The sequence below is a fragment of the Lagopus leucura genome, unplaced genomic scaffold, assembly GCF_019238085.1.
Source record: "Lagopus leucura isolate 7727_CA_CO unplaced genomic scaffold, USGS_WTPT01 Super-Scaffold_100001, whole genome shotgun sequence".
NCBI lineage: Eukaryota > Metazoa > Chordata > Aves > Galliformes > Phasianidae > Lagopus > Lagopus leucura.
In genome coordinates this window covers 49,189,578-49,213,940 of record NW_024962262.1, presented here as the reverse complement: position 1 = coordinate 49,213,940, position 24,363 = coordinate 49,189,578, and the positions used below count along the sequence as shown (strand labels likewise).

Genomic DNA, 24,363 nt, shown 5'->3' with positions numbered 1-24,363 from the left:
GTGTTCACCAAGATGGAGGCTTTTCAAAATCAGATTATAAGCCTTCAGCAAACTGAACATCTACAGGTTGAACTCAGTGAGAAAGGACAATAGCAAATGATGGGCAGGGGATGGCAGAGCTCCTTCCAAGTGAAATCAAATTTGACTGAGAAGTGATGGAGTGATATAGCTGACAACATACTTCCATCATAATCAGAGAGCGTAACAGGCAATCACATCAAACTGTAGCACTGCACTTGGGAAGCACAATTACAGGTGTACCTGAAAATGAAAGCAATGTGTTGTTCTGTGTGAAAGAATACAGAGTGAAAATACTGATACCAAGTTTGTAGCTGAAAAGCAGAGCTATTTTGTTGAACATCAAGAATGTTAACACCGATCCTTCTGTGGTCAAGTACTCAAAACATTTACTGGCTCTCAGATTTTGCCTTGTAAAACAGCTCGACATCAAAAGTATGGGGAGTGATGAATCATCACTGCCTTCATTCTTCTGCATCAAAATAAATACAAAGTCAAGACGAAAAAAATGCATAAGGAATAACTTCCTACTACAATACTTTTACACCTCCAAGACTCATAATTTTTAGAAATATTCTGAAATAGCAAATATTCATAGAAAAAGTGAGCAGGAATCTTTTATCCTCCTCCCTCCCCCCCCCTCCCCTCCCCCTTTTCCCCTCCCCCTTTCTTTTTCCTCTTTTTTTTTTTAAATTAAAATATGTTTTAATGTGTTCAATGAATGGGATGGTATAGAGAAAATGGAGCCACATTCTCAGTGGAGTAAAGTAGTAGGACAAAAAGAAACAGAAGTTGTAGCAAGGAAGTTTCTGATCATATGTTATGGAAAAAAACACCATGATAGTATTAAAAACTGGAATAGTTGATGGAGATCTTCAGTTTGCAAATGGACAGCTTGAGCAACCTGAATGCAGCCATCTGTGCTCTGAGTGGACCAAATGATGTCCTGACACCCCTTCCAATACATGTAATTTTGTGATTCTACAATATGGGGTTCTCAGATGTAATCTAGAAGCAACTGCAACTGAAGCTGACTTCAGACCAAATGAATTAAACGTTTCCTTTAAAGCAAGCAATAGGAGAATAAAAGACATTACTTTATAGTGTAGAACTTGTTTCTTAGTTTCCATTTATACCAAATTCCAAGTAAATGTACCATTTTTTATTACAACGAAAACATGTAACTCCATGGCATACTGTTTCTTTAAAACTCATTTAACTTGCTCTGCTGCTTTGATTGCTACTCATTTGAGGCAATAATTAATTTCATTTAAAAGCTACCGTTTTTCAAAGTAGTGATTTGTAGCACTTCCAGACTGCAGTTCTTATGATAATGCAGACTTTGATTTTCTGAAAAGATTAAAAATTAGCCCAGCTTTTTTAAATAATAATCCTGGCCAAGCAGATTATGAAACATGGTTATCCTTCCACCTGCCTTGCAGTATTCCTTGACTCTGCTATTAAGTGTGTTATATGGAGTTCTAGTTGGAGAAATATTGACTGTGGTAATGAGTAATTTGTATAAATTAATCATTTCTTGTTTTGCTCCCTACAAGTCACGAAATCCAAACAATGTAATCAGATTTGACTGGTCCTCTTCAGGCTTTAGGTAAGAATTTATTCAAGCATATCTGAACATCGAAGATAATGCAATGGGAATGAATAATCATGATTCTGGGATTCACTCTCAATTTGACCCGAAAACATAGGCTGATTTTTTTTTTCTTTCTCCAAAGAAAAAATGTATTTAAAAATAAATAAAATACTGATTCTGATGTAATTTGTAATTCTGTGCTATAACAGCAAAAGGGGTATTTATGAATGTACTATATCAATTGTCCAGATTTCTTAAACCTAAACTATAAATGGAATAAACCATACATCTTTGGCAAAGAACATTTTTTCATAGGAAGTTTGCCAGTTCTATAGAAGGCATTAGAAGAATTGAAACTAAAATTATCATTACATACTGTACAGATTACCTAAGAGCATGAAATCACAGAATAGCTGGAATGAGAAGAGGCACGTAGAGATGCCATTGATTTTAATGTGTTTTTCCTCCAATGACATAATTCTTCTTACTCCATTTAACAAACACTGAAATACTTTGCTCATTTCTGATGAAAGAAAGTTTTATGCAAGGGGATTTAGTGATGGGTAATAAAATCTTGGATGCTTGTGTTTTGGCTAAACTACAACAGTATCCAGACTGTGGTAAGATCAGATATAACCACGTTAACATACAAACCTACATTAAGAAAGTCCCACAGTTTGAAAGACTAGGTCTTAACATAAATGCAGAACTCAAATACATACACAGTCAGAACCTTGTGTGGTTGTGCAGACCACAGAGCTTGATTACAGGTAAAACAAAACATGCTCGCCTTAATTTTTTGAGAAAGTCTAATGATCACTTAGAAGGTCAGATATCCATTGCAGAAATAACTGAAGTATTTTGAATTTCAACAAATCACGCAGTATTGGAGGTTGGCGGGGAACTCCTGGGATCGCTGGTTTAACCCTCTGCTCAATGCAGCTGCAGGTAGATTAGGTAGATAAGGATATGGAGCTTTGAATATCTCTAAGGACAATTTCATAGCCTCTCTGGGAAGCCTGATCCAATGGTTGATAATGCACATAGTATTGTGAATTCAGGCATAGCAGAGCTTGAAGGAAGAGATCTCCTTGAAGAACAAACTCTGCCACAAAAATTTCCGCAGAGAGACTAAATTTGTTGCAGATAGCTATTTGTAGGAAAAAGATAGGAGTGTATGCAAACCAATAGCACCAAAGTACAGACTAACTATAAAATGGAGTTTATAGAAAAGTTCTTGTGAACCTAATAAACTCCAGGCCTAAGAAGTTAAAAAGATCTAGCAAGAAATGAGTTACTTGCAGCTAAAGGACAAGTGGATAGCGTATCTCTAAGTAAAATGAAAATTGTGCTGTGAGACTGTTGTAGGCGAAACAAAACAAACAATAGAATAAAAGCATCATAAATTGTGAGTGCTTATTAGTGGCAGATAATTGGATTTATGAGGGAAAGTAATAATCCAAAATTGAACTTTTGAACTCTCATGTACAAGTGTTCAACTTTCTACTTGAAACTTATATGGGCTGTTTGTAAATTTTGATAACACTGGGTCTGAATTGTTATCAAACCTGAATGTTCCACTTAATAAAAAGAAATTAAACACTACCACTAGTTAGGTGGCTGATCATGTCTTGTGATCCTGGGAAAACTGGGGGCTGGCAGTTTGAAGAAAGAGGACTCAAAAGGTGAAAATACTTAATGAAAGAAAGACCCCTGAAGTGTGGGAAGAATCTAGAGATAAAAGAGGTGCATAGGAGCAAGTAACAGGGACACCTGGAGTCCTTGCCCACTAACAGCTGAGACAGATAAATGAAAGCAGCTGCACAGCTTAAACTCACACAACCTTCTACCCCACCTATCTAGACTGGCAGCAATCTCCCTGCTGTGGAGGCTAAGCTGAGAATTATTGAATGCAGTGTTGAGAGGGGAACAAGTGATTGTCTGAGACAACCAAATATAATCCTCTCTGGTCAACCTGTTCCACTGTCTCACCACCTCCACTGTGAAGAATTCCTTCTTTATATCTGGTCTAAATCTACCCTCTTCCAGTTTAAAACCATTACCCCTCATCCTGTCAATACATGCCCTTATAAAAAGTCCCTCTCCAGCTTTCTTGTAGGTCGTCTTCAGATACTGGAGGGCCGCTATAAGATCCTCCTGGAGCTTTCTCTTCTTCAAGCTGAACAACCCCAACACTCTCAGCTTGTCTAGGGGAGGTGCTACAGCCCCCTGGTCATCTTCTTCCACACACCCCTGCCATGGCAGGCCTGCCAGCCGCTAGATCAGGCTGCCCAGGATCCCATCCAACATGGCTTTGAATGCCTCCAAAGATGGCACATTCACAACTTCTCTGAATAGTACCAGACCCGCTATGCTTGTTCACTCTATCTCATCCACGGCAGAAACCAAATATAAGAATAAGTATAGTCAGCTAGCAACACTATCTACCAAATGGAATGTCTCTATCTTATTCTCATCCTGCTTGTCCTTCACATCATTATAACCTCAGGCCATCTAGGTATGGATCAGTTGCGAGACACAGTGCTGCATAAATGCACATGACACAGACCACACTGCCTTGTGTGCAATATAATGTGCAAAGCAATTTCCCCTTTTTTTTTCAGTTGATCTGCACTCAACAGCAAGGATATTTCTAGGTTTCCAAGGACAGCTGCATACTTTACTTGAGATACATAGCTGACATCAATTTCAGGTAACAGTTCTCTTACAAAAGGAAAGCAATTGACATGCTCAGCAGTGGCACTGCTTTAAGACATGCAGAAAAACAGCAACACAAAAAAAAAAGTGGATAGAAAAAATTACAAAGAAAAGGAGAAAAGAAAAATGTAAGTCGCCAGGGGACTAATGGAAGATGGCATGTACTAAGTCTGTCCTACCATTTTCATAAATGCAAGTTATTCAAATACACTTGTCCAACTATTACCTTATCCAGAAAGAAAGTAAGTAACTTTTGTTATAAAGAGCAAAAAGGGCAGGTGAAGGCTAGCAATGCAGAACAATAAGACTAGTACATAGTAAAGAAAGAACTTGAAAAGATCTAGAATTAATTAAATCTGATTTCTCTATGAAGGCTTCGTGATTTTTCAAATACTAAGACCAAATAATTTTTATCACAATATATAGAGCAGAGAAGGGCATTTACTCATGCAAACATCATCACTTACCATTTACATTAATTAATGTGACTGTGACTTAGAAATGGGGTTGTATTGGGTTTTTCTGTTTGTTTGTTTCTTTTTCCGTCATTTGTCACAAAGTTTAGACAGTACATGAATAAATCCACAGGAAAATCAAACTGAATGGCTACTGCTAACCTTTCTGAATAATTGCAGAGAACGAGCCAATTAGATATGTTACAATTTCACCTGTAAACTTACCCCAGCAAACACAGGCTACGCTCCTGCAGCTATAGTTCTGGCAGTTGCCACTAAGTGGCACTGTTCTCATAGCCTCAAAACCCGTATTAGCGTGCAAATAAAAGCTGGGCTTGGGGAGGGCGCTGCGTGGTTGGATGGGTTTAGCTTCTTGGGTGACATCCTCATGTCACCATACTCAGTTACTAGCTGACTGCTAGGCTACTTCACCTCCCAGGTCATAGACTGGGATCTGCTGGGAGGCAATAGCGAGAAGGGATCATAATTAATGGGAGCAAGCACAGACACAAGCCAGAAAGTAGTGAGCTAGAACAGTAACTTGCAAAGCAAGAAACTTCAGGTTCAGTGGGAACTGCTCCTCACACCATCCCTATGTTGTAGCCTTGCTATCCTAGAGCAAAATCAAACACGTTAACTGAAAACATCAGTCTCCACCATTCTGCTAAATAGCAGAGCCTAACTGTGCACTAACATATATACAAAAACCAGTATCTTGTTGAGGCAAATGTGGAACACAGGCTGAGCTTCTCTTATGAATAGAGTTAATAAGCATCAGCAGATTCTGTTCCAGGAGTTGAATTACTTCCTAGAAACCAGACATAAACCTTAAAAAATTACATTAATGGTATTTGACCATCTATTTTCAGAACCCGTATGTACGTGAATACAGATCGCATTTACGGTATACCAGAACCAGATACCACCACTATCTCTACTATGGAGTCATTCAGTACATCTTTCCTCATATTGAAAAAGCACTAGTACCTAGGTTACCAAAAGAGTAACAATAACAATAGTATAGAAGATAATACTATCTCTAGCATAGTCAAAGGTATAGATGCCATTTGTAGACCATTTGCCAATACATCTTGGACTAACAACATATATAAAAATACACAATCTACCTATCTTACTTATAAGGCATTTCCACTGAACTTTCTTTATGTCAGTACCTTTTGATTTGCTTTCAGACTCTTCAGATCTGACCTTTCTTTCCACTTGTTTACTCCAGGACAACATCTGTCACTGACAAGTGATATGCAAAAAATGACAAGTCATACTGGGGTAACAACACTAAATTGGTTGAGCTTGAGATATCTAAATGTCTTTTCTTCTTTATATATTAGTAAAGTAATAAAACAGTAAAAACTAAACAAACAAAAAAAACTATAAATGAACAAACGAAAAATGCAATTTTAGCTGCCAGAAGCTAGGATACAGTGATAGTCTCTACGACCAATACAGAAATATCTATGAAAGAGCACAAACACTCCCAATCTCTTTCAGCTTCCTCATTTCTCAAATTTCAATCATTATATCAATATTTATGGAAGCCTTACATTTGGTAGATAATGAAGTCCCACTTTATGGTATGAAATCAAGTAATTCTGAGTTGTTTTATGCACATATTGCCAATGAAATACAACAGTAGGCACTTTATAACACTTCCCAAATCTTAGCTCAGCTTTTAGATAGCATGTTCCTAGTCTGAAATATTTTTTAATCCTGTATCTCTATTATTGTCTTGTTGCCATGTCTTGTTAAGAATTCCCAGTATCATCTGCCCTACTCAGGTGCTCTTCTGCTCCAGACTTACTCTGAGGTTTCAGAGAACATTACCCACATTCATTGCGAAAAACCACAGCATCACAGAATGGCCCAGCTTGGAAGGAACCCCAAGGATCATGAATCTTCAACCACCCCACCACAGGCAGGGCCACCAACCTCCATATCTAATATGAGACCAGGCTGCCCAGGGCCCCGTCCAACCTGGCCTTAAACACCTCCAGGGACAGGGCATCCACAACCTCTCTGGGCAGCCTGTTCCAGCACCTCACCACTCTCTCTGTAAAGAACTTCCCCCTGACATCCAATCTAAATCTTCCCTCCCTCAACTTCAAACCATTTCCTCTTATTCTGCTGTTATCTACCCTTTCACAGAGTTGACTCCCCTCCTGTTTATATAGTTTTAGGTACTAAAAGGAGAATGAAGAAAATGATAAAATATGATAGGGTATGAAGAAGCTCCTATGGAGGAAGAACATGACATTACATCACAGACTTCCATCTAGAAAGCCTAGGTATCACCTGGTTGACACAAAGAGAGATGCTCTCTATGGGTATATTTACCTTGGTCATTAATTTCCTCAACCCCATTTAATAGAAGTCTTTCTGCAGTGTATTTCCTCATCACGTCTTAGGTACTCTATTCCTCGTGTTTCATTGCAGTCCATAAGCTTTCAATAAAATAATCAGATATATTCATTACCTGGATGAACTACAGGAACACAAGTCTCTTCACCTAGCAGTCACATCTGAAAGCAGCTTTGCATGGCACTTTCAATTAACCTCTCCTGTTCATCAGCTCCTCCCATTTCCCTCTTTCCAGTCTCTTGATAGCATCATTAACAAGCAGTATTTACATAAAATCTATTATTCGTTTATCTGTCTTGTCTTAAACCACTTACAGAACTCATCACAAAATAATGAAGGTGGCTGAAGATAATTCTGGTTCACTTGCTCAGTTAATAAAAACAGGGAAAAAAGATGATGGAGGCGGATTTTTAAAATGCTTTTTTTTTTTTTCAACTGTTGTGGTAAGCCTACTGAAGATGACTGTGGACATCTTTCTAGTCAAGTGCTCTTTTGATGTTTCTCTCACCTTTAAACGAGAAGAGAAAATATGATTTTTAATTTGTTGTGTTCCCCCTCTACTTTGCTTCTAGTGAGTAATTCTTTGATTGCTCATCTCTTTTTCTATAAGATGGCAAATTTCTGCTTTGTTGTTGTTGTTCTTAATGTGTTATTCTCTTACAAGGCTCTCTGGGCAAAGAAATAATCAGACCCTTGCAATTCTGTCCTGTAACTTTTGAACTTTCCCATCAGCAGGAATTTGACAGACAGACATTTGAGAAATAAAACCTACAGCCTGGGAAAGGAACACTGCAAAGTAGTTTGTTCTGTTGAATGTATACACCTATTTCTTTACCACTGCCTTCATAATTATTATGGATCATAGAACACCAGAGGAATTTCTGAAGGCCTCTGGACAACACAGTAAGAGGACAACTGAGCTATGAGATTCAAGGTTAAACAGATACGAATTCAGCCTCCTCCAATAATGAACAGCAAAAAGGGGAACAGTGTATTTATTTAATTTAGTGAATCCTATTCTATGTTCTTCTATGCCTCCAAGAAACATCAGGTGCTCCTCAAATGCCTGCAAGGCAAAGGCTCAAATTGGAGCAAGTCTCTTTGCCTGTGAGAGAGAGTGGGCTGCCAACAGATTCAATTCAGGTATGAGAAGAAGTGCATAAGCCAAGATAGAGTCAAGGCTTAATCCAAACATAGAAGTTAGGTGAAGAGTCAGCCTGAACCCCAAATTAACACACAGTCTTTGAAGGAAGACAAAGAACTTCTATTATTTCTACCCATTCAAACTTTGAAAGCTAACAACAGTTTGTGCTTTGTTAGAATTGCCCTCACATATGTGTGGAGGACAACTTGGGAATCATAGAACCTGGGACCACGCTGCTCGGAATACTTCCCAACTTGGATCCTAAAGGCAATGCTTTGATATCCACATCTGTCTCTCACTGAAACAATGCATGACATCTCAGAAAATGGCAACTCTTGGTCCTTCTAACTCCTTTCTTTTGTACATCTTCCCCGAGCAGTTTAGAAAGCTCCACATCAGCTTGAGACATCTCTTCCTGTGCACAGTGTAAAGAGCATGACCACCCAACTTGGAGACTAGGATTCCAGCGGTGGCAAGGTGTTAAAGGCTTCACTGCTGAACAGGACAACAGCTTTGCTGTTGGGGACACTGCCAAGGACAGTGTGGTATAACACATGGTAATTTAGTGATTTCATTTTTACATTAAAAAGGCATATGCTCCTGCTAAATAAACAAAACAAACAAACAGAAAACCACAGTCCCTCTCTTGAAATTGTTTTTTTTTCAGAGGGTCTGAATGATGCTATGTTTTGGCTCTAGGAGAAAAACAATGTTGATAACACACCAATGTTTATAGTTTCTGCTAAGCAGAGTTGTACAGAGCCAAGACCATTTTCAGAGAAGAGCCCAATGAGCTGGGAGGGGACAGAATTAGGACAGCAGACATAAACTAACCAAAGGGGTATTCCATATCATACGACATCATGTGGAAGAAGTTTGGAAGGAGGTGGGAATTCACCTCTCTCTCTGCTCCTGCTGGAGGGGCCATCTAGGCATTGGTCGGGGCGTGTTGAGCAAATGGTTGTGCATCACTTGTTATATACATTCACATACATATAATCATATATAAGAAAATATAATGATAATATGACTATATCATTATTTTCCTTTTCTCTATCTTCATAAATAGTTTTATCTCAACCCATGAGTTCAATGATTTGTCTGACTCTCTTCCCCATCCCATTGGGAATGGGAGAAGTGAGCAAACAACTGTGTGATGCTCAGCCTCCTGCCAGGTTAAACCACAACAGTATGGTGAGAAAAAAAATCTGATTAAATGTAAAAGCACACATTTGCCATTTGCTTAGCAAATAGATTTATTTTCATTACATATACTGGAGAATAAGATAAGCAAAAGCATCTAATGACCTTCCAGACTCCTGTCTTATCTGAGCAAGAATTTCAAAAATAGTCTATACCTATCTTTGTGTTAAGGGAATTTATAGAATGTTCTCCAGCTTACGCAATTGGAGATACAGGCAAAAATGTTATTCTGCAGTCAGACAGATCCCACAAAAAAAGATTTGAATGTCTCTCAAGTCATTTCCTTCTGCTCTGTGAAGAAGACAACTTTGATTTATAGACTTGTCAGATCTGCACTAGCTATCACTATCACTATTGAAAGTAGTAATAAAGGTACATCAGACTTTGTGCACAGAGGTAACCTTATTGTGGAATATGCAAGAATGTTGTGTTAAAAAACCAACATGGTCCCAGAAAAGCATTCATCCCTACAGCTATTATTATTATCTCCCAAAAGGGTGAGATCTCATCTCTGCACATTCAGACATCCCTTCAGAGCAACAATCACTTCAGAACAATCTTTCTAACTCTAAATGCAAGTAAGCATCAGAATTTCAGAAGAATTTTAGATCCAAATTCTCACTTATTTTGGTGGTTGGCTGCCTTGGCAGCTTCATGGCAGTGCTGAACCGCTAGACAGGTACAGTGTCACGTTTACACCAACAGGCTCATCATTCTGATGAAAGGGGTAATTATTCTTGTCTTTGGGTCCACTGCTTGTTGAGTTTTTAAGTTGTATGCTCTTTGTAGGTTTTTTTTTCCTCCTAACCTTGTCTTTTTTTTCTCTCTCTTTGTCTCTGAGGTGTTTCCATTCACTTATTTAAAGCCTTACTTCTCCTATTCTGTCACAGTGTTAGAGGAGTTCTTTGTCTTTATTTTGTTAGATTTTCTTTCCTGGGATTTTCAGATTTTACAGCTCAAGGTTTCTCTCTAGAAATTAATGTCTTGTCTTTAATAGATCATCTCTTTATCTGCATCATTAAAGTTGGTCACTAGCAGCTTTAAAGTTTTCTTTGTAGTTTGAATTGAGCATAGATATGTGGATAAGAAACTCACCCCTTCAGAATCCTGCACCTTGAGTCCACAACTATCTTATTATCCTATCTCAGTTTAACAGATTTCAGAGTCCTAGGAAAGATTCCACTAGCTAAGGAAACAAGATGAAATATTAGATAATGATTATGAGCTAAAATGCATCTGGTAGTAGAACTATCATTACTTCATAAGTTAAGTGAAATAATATCTGTTAAGCCTACATGGACAATCAAATACACAGACTCGGAAAATACTTAAAATACTATGTGAATGATTTGTCTCATCACAATATAGATAATGTTATCCCTGCCATTACAAAATCAGTTGGGTTTACAGGCATATTAGCTTGACTCACTAAATCTAGTTTGTTTCACTCAAAATAGTGATTCACAGTCATGCTTTTCATTCTTTAAATATTTTTAGTAGTGTCAGTGATAATACTCAGAACAGCTTGCTGGAGCCACTAAATTCTACAGGCTCTCTAGAACTGTGATCACAGAATCACTAAATAGCTTGGGTTGAAAAGAACATTAAGGATTAGCTACTTTCGACCCCCTGCCATGGGCAGAGCTGCCCCCTACCAGCTCAGGCTGCCCTAAGCCCCATTCAACCTGGCCCTGAGAGCTTCCAGGGATGGGGCACCACAGCTTCTCTGGGCAGCTGTGCCAGCACTTCACCACCACCTAAGTAAAGAATTTCTTCCTGTCTAAACTGTCTCTTTTTTAGTTTAAAACCACCACCTGTTGTCCTATCGCTATCAGACCATGTAAGAAAGTTGGTCTTCCTCCTGTTTCTAAGCTCTCTATAAGTACTAAAAGGCCACAATGAGGTCTCCCCAGAGCCTTCTCTTCTTCAAGCTGAATTAGCCAAGCTCCCTGAACTTTTTTCCTTCATAGGAGAGTTGCTGCAGCTCTCTGATCATCTTCAAGATCTCCTCTGAATCCACTCCAACTTCTGGTTAGTTATGGTCTCTATAAATCTGCTAAAGTTTTTAATTTCTCTAAGACTCCTTGGTTTTATTCTTATACACATAGTTATATTTGTAGTGCTCTTGTGTGTTTTTTTGTGTCACCATGTGTTTTTGTTTAGTATTAAAAATGGATAGCAATGAGATGCTAAGAGCAGTGCTTCTCTTACCACAGAGAATATAACTAAGGGAAATAAAAAAAAAAAAAAGGGAATAGATTTTATCATACAAAAAAAAAAAAAAAAAAAAAAAAAAAAAAACTGTGGAAATTGGTGGAGATTTCTAAGACATGCTTCCTAGGCAGGTAAATTTCAGTTATTTCACAGTGAATATGGAAAGCAAAAGAACCTTTTGAAAATGGGATGATTTTGTTGACTAAAGAATACAGGGTAATGTGCAACTCAGAGAGGTTTGAAAGTGGAGCTGTATCAGATACACAATGCACAGTATTCCTGGTCAACAGGAGTGTGGGGTAGAGCTGAGCTTTGCTCTTTGGTGACAGTGACGGGACTTAAGGGAATGGGACAGAGTTGCATCAGGGAAGGGTCAGGCTAGGTGTTAGTAAAAGGTTCTTCACCGGATGATGGTGGGCATGGAAAAGGTTCCCCAGGGAGTGGGCACAGCCCCAAGTGCCCGAGTTCAAGGAGCGTTTGGACATCGCTCTGAGACATAGGGTCTGAATGTTGCATGGTCCTAAGTGGAATCAGGAATTGGACTCGATGATCCTTGTGGGTCTCTTCCAACTCAAGATATTTTGTGATTCTATACCTCCACCCCATAGGCGTCTTCCAAATGTTATGACATGTGTTCTCTGATTACCTTTGTGGTTTCCTATGGACCTGCTCCAACTGCTCCACATCCTTCTTGTGTTAGGGACCCCAAGCCTGGACACAGTACTTCAGATAGAGCCTTGTGAGGTCAGAGTAGAGAGGGACAATCACCTCCCTCTGCCTGCTGGCCACTGCTCTGTTGATGCAGCCTCGAAAATAGTTGGCCTCCCAGGCTGCAAGCATACGCTGTTGGCTCATGTTCAGCTTCTCATTCACCAGAACCCCCAAGCCCTTTTCTGAAAGGCTGCTTTCAAGGAGCTCTTCTTCCAGTCTGCACTTCTATCTGGGATTGCCTTGATTCAAGTGGAACACGTTGCACTTGGCCTTGTTGAACCTCATTAGGTTCCTGTGGTCCCACATCTGAAGCCTGTCCAGATCCCTCTATATGGCATTACTTGCTCCTGGTTTATCAACTACAGCACTCACGTTGGTAGTGTCAGCAAATTTGCTGAGGCTGCACTCAATCCTGTTGTCTATGTCATTGATAAAGATATTGAAGAGCACTAGCCTCTGGGGACACCACTCATCTCCAGCTTCCACCTAGACATAGAGCATTGACCACAATCCTCTGGCTATGACTATCCAACCAATTCTTTATCCATCAAATAATTCAACCATCAAATCCATATCTCTCCAATTTAGAGATAAGAATGTAGTCAGGGACCACATCAAAGATCCAATGCAAGCAGATGACATCAGTTGACTTTCCTTTCTCATCTGATGCCATCACTCCAACAGAGAAAACCACCAGACTGGTCAGGCACATTCTGCCCTTGGTTAGGCCATGCTGATTCACCTCAAACATGCCTTAACATAGCTTCCAGGATGATTTGCTCAATAATTTTCAAATATGACGGAGAGTGGGTTGGCAACCACAACAACCAGTTCCTTCAGGATCCTGGGATGCATATCATCTGGTCCCATAGACCTGTACACATTCTACCTCATAAGGTGGTCTCTGACATGTCCTTCTCTTACATGGGGAGGAATTTTTCTCCCCTGACCCATGCTTAGAAGTACAGGGATGTGAAAGGCACAAGAGACCTGTCTGTTAATGAAGGCTGAGGCAAAGAACTTGTTGAGTACCATCTATGTTGAAGCCAGTTCTTCCTTCTCATTTATCAAATAGAGATGTATCTTCCTTGGTCCCTCTTCTCTGACAAATGTACCTATACAATCACTTCTTGTTATTTTTTACATCCCTTGCCAAGTTCAGTTCCATCTGCACTTTGGTTTTCCTGATTTTATCTGTACACGTCCAGAGCTAAAGAGGAGGCAAGAGAGTGGCTGAGAAAAGAAAGTACACAAATTATTTACTCCGCGTCTTATGTTGCCTTTTTTTTTTTTTTTTTTTAGAAAATGCGAAATCAGAGATAGAAATGAGATGGCTGAAAGGAAAAAAAAAAGTTAAAATCTTTACATGCATTTAATGACTGCCTTTCCTTTGGATGATGTGTCACTGATCTCTGTGACCAAGAAACAGATGAAGGACCCATTTAGGAAACCAAAGGAAAGCTCAACAGGAGGTGAATTAATGTTTTTCACCAGAATGGTCCCCACCATGAGCAACTGAAAGATTAAAGGACAAATTTAAGCAAAACAACAAAGCAGCTCTGTCTAGTCCCTTTCATCCAAAAGACAACACTCACTGTACCTAAAAAATTATTTCGTGTTTCCTGCAGAAAGTCTGCTGTGAAAGAAATGGAGTTTTTAATGATTATTTGGAGCCTCAGGGGTTAAGAGGATCCTCTGGTTCACATTACTGCTGCCTTCCTACCCCAATGCATTTTCATATATATCCTAATCAGTTTATTTACTGTTCGAATGCTGTTTTTGATACCAGAAAGAACGCTACAATGCTATAAAATCTCTTTTAATAGTGAATGATAAAAATGCTTAAAAATACCCTTCAGACTGCTTTATAAATTGTATCTGATAATGTGAAAACTCCGTCTTCAAGGAGTGCATTGGACAAATTAGTTTTAAGCTCTAAATTCTCAACATGGATTTAATACATGGTTTTGTTGTTTAAATCTGACAAGTCAAAAGAGACATAACAAGTAATGCAAGGCTGCCCCTCAGAAATGAGGCACAAGGAGAGTTCTCCACAGCAGGCAACTGAAAGAAACAACATCAGGAAGTGAAAAGGAGGGAAGGAAGAAATAGGTAAAAAAAGTCTCAAGTAAGTATCATGGTTAGAAGCATCTGAAGCAAGAAAGGGAATTGAGGTAGATGTCATATGTGAAAAAAGGAATATTCTTCTTACAAAGCCATTTGATCACGAGTACATTCAGCGTAAGAGCAACTGGGTAACGTTCAAACACTATGGTGACATTTTGTAGTCAATCATGAAAAATACTTGGTATCAGTTGTATGTGATAAAGTTTAATTTAGGGTATGTAAAAGTTTTGGACTGAGTACAGGTAGTTTTATTTTGGAGGTCTCAGTTTCTTTTGCTGAAGGTGTACTGGCAACTAGCAATGTCCTCAGAGTCTCTGTTCTTCTGGTGCTAAGCTCAAAAAAATGCAAATTGATTTCTAAGCAAGGTCATATACTGTTCTCTGTATGAGAAGAAACTGATGTATCATCTCATATTTTTCTTATAAGCCAATACACACTTCTTCACCTTCATTTGGAACCACATCTTTTAATGCTGACTCAGGACACCCTTATGATGCTATGCTTAAAGGCTTCCTGAATCTTTGCTTCAAAGCTTCAGACCCAAGAAACACAAAGGGCACTCTACAAACTCATGAGAGCAGTAATGCAAATCATAACATGATGCTATTAAACCAAGAACTCAAAAGACTCAATTATAGCAAGACATCCATCTTCAAAATGGTGACACCCCGTCTAAATGAACCCAAAGAACAACAGTGGACATTTTTCATAGAAGGTGTAAAAAATAGTCTACCACAACAGCTGGATAAACTTCTATCTAGGTAGCGCACTGTTAACCTATAATTATTTTGAAAAGGTATCTATGACATCTGCTAATTTCTATGTTTAATATAACTTTAGATTCATTCATGTATGCAAAGGGCATTTCCATATGTCAATCGATGGTAAATCTAATGTGGGATAACTTCCCTTATAGCTTCATACAAAAGTCATACCAAAATTTCACACTAAACTTGAATGGGACTAAAGTACCTGAGAAAATGAACATATTTCAGGTTTGTGAACTATGAATGCAAAAAACAGAATGGTTCTAGTATTAAAGTATTCATTTTGGCAGTGTGCGCGTGCAGCCCAGAAACCCAACGGTATCCTAGGTTCCAGCAGAAGAGGGGTGACCTGCAGGGACAGGGAGGTAATTATCCTCATCTATTCTGCACTCGTGAGGCCCTATCTGGAGTACTGCATCCAAGCCTGGGGCCCCCAACACAGGAAAGAAGTGAAGCTTTTGGAGAAGGTCCAGAGGAGGGCCACAAAGATTATCCAAGGGCCAGAACAAATCTCCTAAGAAAATACACTGAAGGAACTGGGCTTGTTCAGCCTGGAAAAGAGAAGGCTAAGGGGAGACCTCATTGCAGCCCTCCAATATTTAAAGGGATTTTACAAACTTGAGGGAAATCAACATTTTACAAGGGTAGATAGGATAGGTAGTGATAGGACAAGGGGCAATGGTTTTAAACTAAAGGAAGAGATGGTTTTAAACTAGAAGAAAGGAAGATTTTTACTGAGAGAGTCATGAGGTGCTGGAACAGGTTGCCCAAAGAGGTTGTGGGTGCCCCTTTACCACCTCGAGGTCTTCAAAGCCAGGCTGGATGGGGTTCTGAGCAATCTTATCTACTACTTCATCCAGCAGCTGGCAACTCTGCCTGTGGCATGGAGGTTGGAACTTAATGATCCTTGAGGTCCCTTCCAGCCAAGACAATTCCATGATTCTATGATTTTTCAAGTCTCTGCTAGAAATTTATCACCTAGTCATGCTTGCATCTCTATTTTTCGAGAACAAAGATACTGCCAGAAGATAACTATCTGATAACTATCTGATAATTTACTGTGTTATTCAAGCTATTTTTAATCACCTTGCACTTTATTTTCCAAGCAAACACAAACCTGTCAAGGACTGGTTAATACTTCCCTGATGTAAAATTGCCTCCTAGAAAATACTGATGCCTTTTTTTTCAGGAAAAAAAGAGGGAGGGGGGGATTTAATGTAGTATGAACATATTCGACATGGAATTTCATGTCATTTCATTGACAAATGAAACATAAATTTAGAACTTTTAATGTTTCATATATGGAATTGTTAAGAGGGCCAGCTGGTATTGACTGTTACCTTTCCAAAGAAAACCAAGCACTCAGTAAAACACACAGCCCCTGAAAAGGATCACTTTTTGTCTATTCTCTTTGCCCATTCCCACAAAACAAACAAATTTTTAGGTGGTAATGCTTGCAGAAAGAAAATATTAAGGGACGTACTATGAAAGTCTAAATTTCAGTTCTCCTCCATGTCCTCCCCTGGGAACCTACAATATTCATTTGAATTTTACATGTTAAATGTAGGGGGAAGATGCTGGGAGGGACATGTAATGCTCACCTGTTTTTCACACATATTAAAAAAGGAAAGTAACATAAATGTAGACACAGCAATGGACAAATGGATAAGTGGATATCAGTTGGTAGATCGTTCATCTTTACTTCTGGAAGAGGAAGTAAAGTACCAATCCGTAATACACTGATTGTATCAGCAGACTGAAGTACAATACAATTTGAATGAAAAACTGTGTGCCTAGCCTAAGCTAAGCACAAAGGCAACCTCTACAGCCACTGGACCTCATCATACCAATTAGCCAGGGAACTATGTAAGTAAACCAATTCAAACTAATATAAGTGAAAGGATGTTACTTCAAGCTTCAAGACCTTGAAAAGCGTAGACCCTGATAAACTTAAGGAATTTGATGCAGAGGCAGCCATAAGCCAAAGAGCTAATTACTGGTTCTTGACTGATATTAGCATTTGGCAATAATCAAGAATCTTAGGCTCATAATGTTTCTTGACAGGCCAATCTGCAAAGTTTTCTTTGAAGAATATCATGGCACCAGTGTGGGTAAAAATAGGTCTAAAAATTCAAAGTTGTTCCTACTGCAAGAAGTCTGGAAAAACAGCTTTTCATCTACACTCTGCAGATTTTCTAAGCTGCAGCTCCTTTGAAGAAGAGAAAGGAGGCTTTGGCTTTTCTGCCTCATCTCGTGGTAGAAGGAATGCTGATATAAATAAAAGACATGTAGTTGTCCTGAATGTTCAATCAAAACAGAATCGAAGCAGCATTTTTTTCTTAGGCATGGACAAGACCACAAAAAATGATCAGAACAAGAGGAAAGACTTCAATAAATTTTAGTAAAGGAAAGGCAAATAACCAAAATAATAAAAGTTGTTTTGAAGAACAGAAATTCTAATACCTACTCCAATTGTTGAGCATGTGGACTAAGCCTTAAGTGTATCAGCTCAGTTTAATAGTAAGAGCTGAATCCAGTATTCAGAGTATTACAATACCACTTTGAAGGATAGTATTTATACAAAGTTTATCCATATATTTTGCAGATGTTCCAGCAATTACAAGACTGGTTGAATAACAAAGTGCATAGCCACAGCCCTAGTTAGTTGTATGATTTATCTATCATTCATAATAATCAGCTTGCAGTGCACACTTAATAAACTGACTTATTGTTCATATGATTTTGAAAATGCTTCCGTCTCCACAGACTTTACTACCAGTAAGAGTTCTGAACCAAATACAAGTAGGACTTCCTGGAGAAAAACATTTAACTAATTTCAAGATTAAGCTATATATGAAATGTATTAAGCCACATGAAAAGATATCAGGACCTGCCTTTATTTCTTTCTCAATCATGACACAAGCCATAGGCATATCAATAACATGAAAGAAAATAGAAGACCTAACCTTTAAATAAGCAGATTTAATCAACACAATTATTAATGTTTACTTTGTACCATCTTCTTATTTATCAAAGTTTGGATAAAATGAATCTTCAGCCAGGTTCAGCTAGGATTCTAAAAGATGCCAAAATTCAACTTACTTAAATAAATTTTAAGAAAAACATCTTGGAAAGAAACTTGCCAGGTAGCTTGAATGCGTTATCTTTTGAAGTAACCAGACATTGTAACTTAGCATAAAAATTTCATCTCTTCCAGACTCAAACTCTAAAGCTGTGAAGAATGTTTTTATGTTTTTTTCCATTTACGCAGTGCACCCACTCATATTGTAAATTGGTACAAATTAATTTATATAGTTTGAAAGCAAATGCATTCATTTTTGAAATACAGACATTTCAATGTCATTTTTGGTCCTTTTTTTTCCATAGCAATTGCTTAAAAAACATCTAAAATGACAGCCAAGTGCCCATCATAGCAGATATATATTATTTTATATGATGTATAATTTGCAAGGTAGTTTTGAAAGTAGACTGTGCAAATATACAAGAGAAATTCACATGATGCATGTGAATTAGCAACTACATTTCTCACAGATGGAATTCTCCAGTTTTTAAATTAAAAAAAGACATCTTTTTAAAAAATTACTTAATTTCTTTGAAGCTGCATTGGAAAACGAATAGGATTATGAAGAGAACAATATTATCATCAGGTACACTGTATCTCAAACTACACTATATCAAAACTGACATGAGCTTTAGGAATCTGAAGGCTGAATGGAAAGAAGGATTCTCCATTAAAAGTAGTGTAATAATGCAGTAGGAGAAGGAGTATCCTTAGTGTTCAATGGGATGACTCAGAAGAGATTTAACAAGATGACAAAGCATTCTCCTCAACATCCACATTGCCTGGTATGCTACATCATTCAGGAGAGATGACAAGCCATCCTCTGTTCCACCATACAGCTATCACTCAAGTCACATTCTGGCTGCATCCAAACTTTGATAAATCTCAAATATGCTCCCATACCATCTGCAGGCAGGGAGAGGTTTTATAAATATAGATCCTTTCAGTATCTGAATGGGTGCTTATAAGAAAGAAGGGAACAGATTCTAGTGGGGTCTGTTGTATCAGGACACAGAAAAATGGTTTCAAACAGAAAGAGGGGTGGTGGTTGCCCCAACCCTACAGACTCTAAAGGCCAGGCTGGACAGGGCTCTGAATGACCTGATGTAGCTGTAAGGATCCTTGTTCATTGCTGGGGAGTTAGATCAGGTGGCCTTTAAGGGTCCCTTAAAACTCAATTCTGTGATTCAGGGAAAGTGCTAAATGGCTGTGAAGATTTAATACAATATTTAATATTCAGACAAAATTGTTCATATTGCTAAGTTAGAATCTCTCCACTGGTTTAGGAATCACTCAGCTAGGAAACTGAACAACTTAGCTGAGCTATCCCAGCAAGGGTAACAAAAGCAGACACAGAAGTTTGAGAGTAAGCTATAAGGTGAAAAGGCTCTATACTAAAGGATTCAAAACAATCAACAGTTCAATGGAAAAAATGAGTGGCTGACAGTAGACTATTCATACATAGAAAATAAAGCTAACTTCATCATTCAATACTATTTGCTGTAAGTAGATTGGTGTTTTGCTGCTCTGCTGTGTGAGGAAGAAATGCAGCACTGCCAAAAGCTGCTACAGAAACTCCCAGGGGACAAAACCAGCCTTATCAGTATATCTGAGCTGTTGCTTAATCTTAAAACTCCTTCATTTTTTAGAAAGCACTTTTTGACATCCACAATTTAAAGCATTTTTGTTGAAGGAGCCCACCAAAACAAACTTTTTGTTCAGTGCATAAAAGGAATACATTCTTATATTGGTCTCACGACCTTCAGCTCTCCCTTCCAACCTAAATTATTTTATGACTATGATTTTTAATCTACAGATACACAGATAAATAGTTAAATACTAGAATACAGAAGCTACTCAAAATTAGGGATCATATGTTCTGTTTTGGAGCAGAGAAAAAGAAAAAGAAAGGAAGAGAGCAAGCTGGACGTTATTAAAGATATACATTGTGCCAAGCCACCATAAGAGTTTTCAGAGACACTGAAAATCACCAACACAAGCAAGAATTAAAAATGATTTTCAAAGAAGAGGAGAAACTCTAACTGTAACAGGCATTTTATAGTCATACTGCTCTTGGACAGTAAACAAACTTGTACAAAGACTATCAAGAAGATAGATAATGAGATTTGACAGATCTGCACTCTAAACATTTTGTTCATCTAACCCTGTTGCACGTGACGGATCGAAAAGGAAGAAATCAAAGTCACTTAAAATCACACTAGCAAGTTTGAGGATAGAAAACATTGTGGCTTGCCAGAAATTTCAGTGGCTAGCAATGGAATCTTTATTCATCATAGGAAAAAATAATACAAATCTCTCAAGTTCACAATGTGTAAATTATTTCAGTCACTTTACTCTTAAAATTACATGGATAAAGTAGACTTCATATACAATATGAGACAGCTAAAACTACCAAATTGAGAACTAAGTTTAATACTGACTGTCTTAGCAAGTGGAAATAAATCATGTGTTCCCATTTCCCCATCCAGTAAAATAGTATCTATCTACATCCTCTGTAATGTGAAGGAAATGAAAATACTCAAATAACATTGTAAGGAAAGGAAATGACTAAATTATAGTTTTGTTATTAGTAACAATAAAACCACCACCTGCTGTTCAGAGAAGTCAAAAATTAAGTTTAGTAAAGATTATTTCAAATGTCATAGTATTTAAATATAATTAAAATGAGATAAAAATATCAGATAAACAATATTATTTTGCATTTCTTTTATTTTGCCTGCTAAAAACAAAATAAATTCCCCAAGCAGCTGCTGTTGGACTGGAAATATTTTGGCAATTTTTACAATCCATGGATTAATATTTATAAGAAAATATTTTGTATTTTGAGGGAGAAGTCTCTTGGGCTGTCACTGTGCTTTTAGCACTGCAGATGTCTCTGAATGTTTCTTTACAGCTAGTTGCTGTGAAAATAAGTAAATACAGACAGAAGTATGGCAAGGCGATGCAGAGTTATAGTACCCCAGGCACTTATATTTTATGCACTTTTTAATGTTACATTAAAAAATTTATGAACATCTACTCCACTAAGTCAGTCCATCTCTATTCCTGGGGGATTAAACTGTAGCTTTCTATATGACCAGTATTCCAGGTGAGTTGGTTTGAGAATCTAGCAATGAAGGGAAGAAAGCTGTTTTCAGAATCCCAGTAGTGTGTCCATCATAGCTTTTAATTAGTATGCTCTGTATGAATTCCTTAAATTAAGTACTGGGAGAAGAAGAACTGATTCTGTGGTCACTGACACACCCGAGATCCTCTGAATGATCAAAAATTCTTACAGAATCACAGAATGGCTTGTGTTAGGTGGGACTTTAAAGATCATCTAGTTCTAAACTCCCTGCCCCTTGTAATCTATCAATGCAGACGTGACTATTTGATTGAGAATATCCAACCAGGGCAACAAATAAACTATGCAAAACAAACAAAACAAAAGAAGCTCACTGATAAAAAAGCAGCTTTCAGGTGTCAAAGAAATAAAATCTAAACAGACTAAAGACAGACTAATAGCATAACATAAAATAGCCTGTGAGTATTCTCTCTTATAAGTCTCATATTTGCCACTAGCCCTTATTTACTTCTGAAATTGTGATTACTGAGCCACTTATACAGAATTTGCAAAGTGTGAAACTTATTACACTGGTTTACTGGTATCTTGGAGATGGGAAAACTGAGTGCCATGCAGAAGAGTGTTGTGAAACTGTGCTATCATTGAAATATATTCTAATTCTCTATTTGTACCTAACCCATTCCTTCATCTTCATAAGAAGATTTCATAAACTGTTATGAGGTGCAATTATAAAATACCAGGGTTATGGCATGGGCAGAACAATTTCTGAACGTGATTCTCAAATCTAAATTCAACTTCCATAAGCAATTGTGAAGTGGTTGATAGCTGCAATCCAATGAAACTTCTGATAGAAAAGAGTTTAAAAACATTAACAGTGGGTGATTTGCATTTGACATTTACTGTACAACTGAATCACTACTATTACAGTTGAAGTTGTGGTGATACATCACAACACAATTAGCTGAAAAGCATGGCAATATAAATTAGTCCCACTTCAAGACAGTAAGAAAACTCAAACTCCTACTGAGATTTTTTTATCTATTTATTTAAAAAAAAAATCTTGTAAAAGAAAAAAAAAAAAATCACACAACATCTGCTGACTCCGTCTTTTTTAGGAAGGTAGCATAAATAAGAAATAAATGAGAAGCCCAATCCAACATCCATCTCTTACAAAATCTGACATCCAAGCATGCATGGGTCACCAGTCAATCTAAATGAGATAAGTCATTTCAATACTCATTTCAATACAATGTTTAGTACTTCTATGAAGAGGCAAATAATCTGTAGTATTTTTAATTACACTGTATCACATTTTATGGTGAATAAAATGTTTGGGACCTGTAAGGCAGGCTTGTGTACTTGATATTCCAATGAATATCAAAAGCATGGTCAAGTAATTCCAAAGACTAAATTACTAGTTAAGTAAATGTCTTCATGAGACATTGAAATAAAAGTTTCGGTTGCTGAAACTGGAAAGAAAAATGGGAAATATATAATGAATTGCAAATATATACATATTGGTTCTTTTTTTGTAGTGCATCATTTGATGCTGAAGAAGATGGTCTCGCTCTACACAAAAAACGATAGTCATATGCAAAAAAACTTCACTGGTCTTAGCATCTAACAGAAGCAAATGCCATTTTGAACTTCTCTAACTTGAGTGGGGATACTATACAAAAGCAAACTGAAGAGTTGATCCAGAGATGGCAGTGTTTCCTAGAACCTTAGAAAAAGAAACAAAAAAAGTCTATCCGGAACAACATTTGCTTAAAATTCACTGCAAAAATAACGGGAAGTTCATGATATTCAACCCATTTTATTAATTTACAAGAAGTCCTGCAGACATAATTAGGCCCCATTACAAGACATGAGTATAAAAAGGAAAATGAAGATTCTATGGTTTTATAGTATTAAATAAGGACATGCAGCTGAAATCTAAGTATTCTGATTTGATAACAGTAACACAGAGAAATCATAAATCAGGGAAACTGCTGGCTGACACTGATATTATTGTTATGCCAAAGACTTGCTCATAAAAAAGGAAGAGAACTTCCTAATTAAACTATGGAATTGTAAGTTTTACAGTGTTTTCATATTTGTCTACCAATCATCTTGAATTGCCAAAACCAACTAGATCACATTCAGATAATTTTAAAAAAAGATCTCTTAAGATATCATCATCCACTTCAAAAGAATAACCAAAAATCTCTGGATTCCTCCTCTTTCCTCCCAAAACTATTTGTGAAAGTAGGATACAGTCTATGACAGACAATCTTTGCAGAACAAAGTCATGTCATTACTTCCACGTAACACTGACAAAATATATAATTCTTAAGTATAAAGTTAAGCAAAACAAAAGAAAAGGCCCTGATTAAAATCGCTTTGCTGGAATATTATGAGACAGAACTTTGAAGGTCTTGTCAATTGCTGACAAAAGTACTTGGCTGATTTATACACAAAGCAATAAAACTTGTACACTCAAAAAACCTCTTTAGGAGAGATATGCCTGTAGAAGACAATCTAGAAATTCTCAGAAGAGAATTTTATGCTGGGAAAGTATATATGATGTCACTCCAATGGCTGATAAGCTATTAACTGCCCACTTGAAAGTTTACCGAGCACCACACTCCTTTCACTTCTTAGCCATGGAAGCAGATATCTCTGATTGTAGTGTAGTGCACATTCACAGCCCAAGCAGCACTTAATCACAGATGACAGCTGAAGGCCACAATCAGTATGTAACCACAGAGAGGTTTAAAAGTGCCTCAGAACAAAACCTCTGGCACAACTGGGACAGACTCTTACTCCAAACAAATATGTCTCATCAACGCATAGCACATTACTAAGTATCCGTGTACTGCCAACCTTT

At 37.6% G+C, this 24,363-nt stretch overlaps 1 protein-coding gene across 1 annotated transcript in view; it reads right to left on the bottom strand.

Annotated features, from left to right (window-relative positions):
• GABRG3 (gamma-aminobutyric acid type A receptor subunit gamma3) overlaps positions 1-24,363 on the bottom strand; it is a 289,358-nt gene that overhangs the window by 161,375 nt on the left and 103,620 nt on the right. The window lies entirely within an intron of this gene.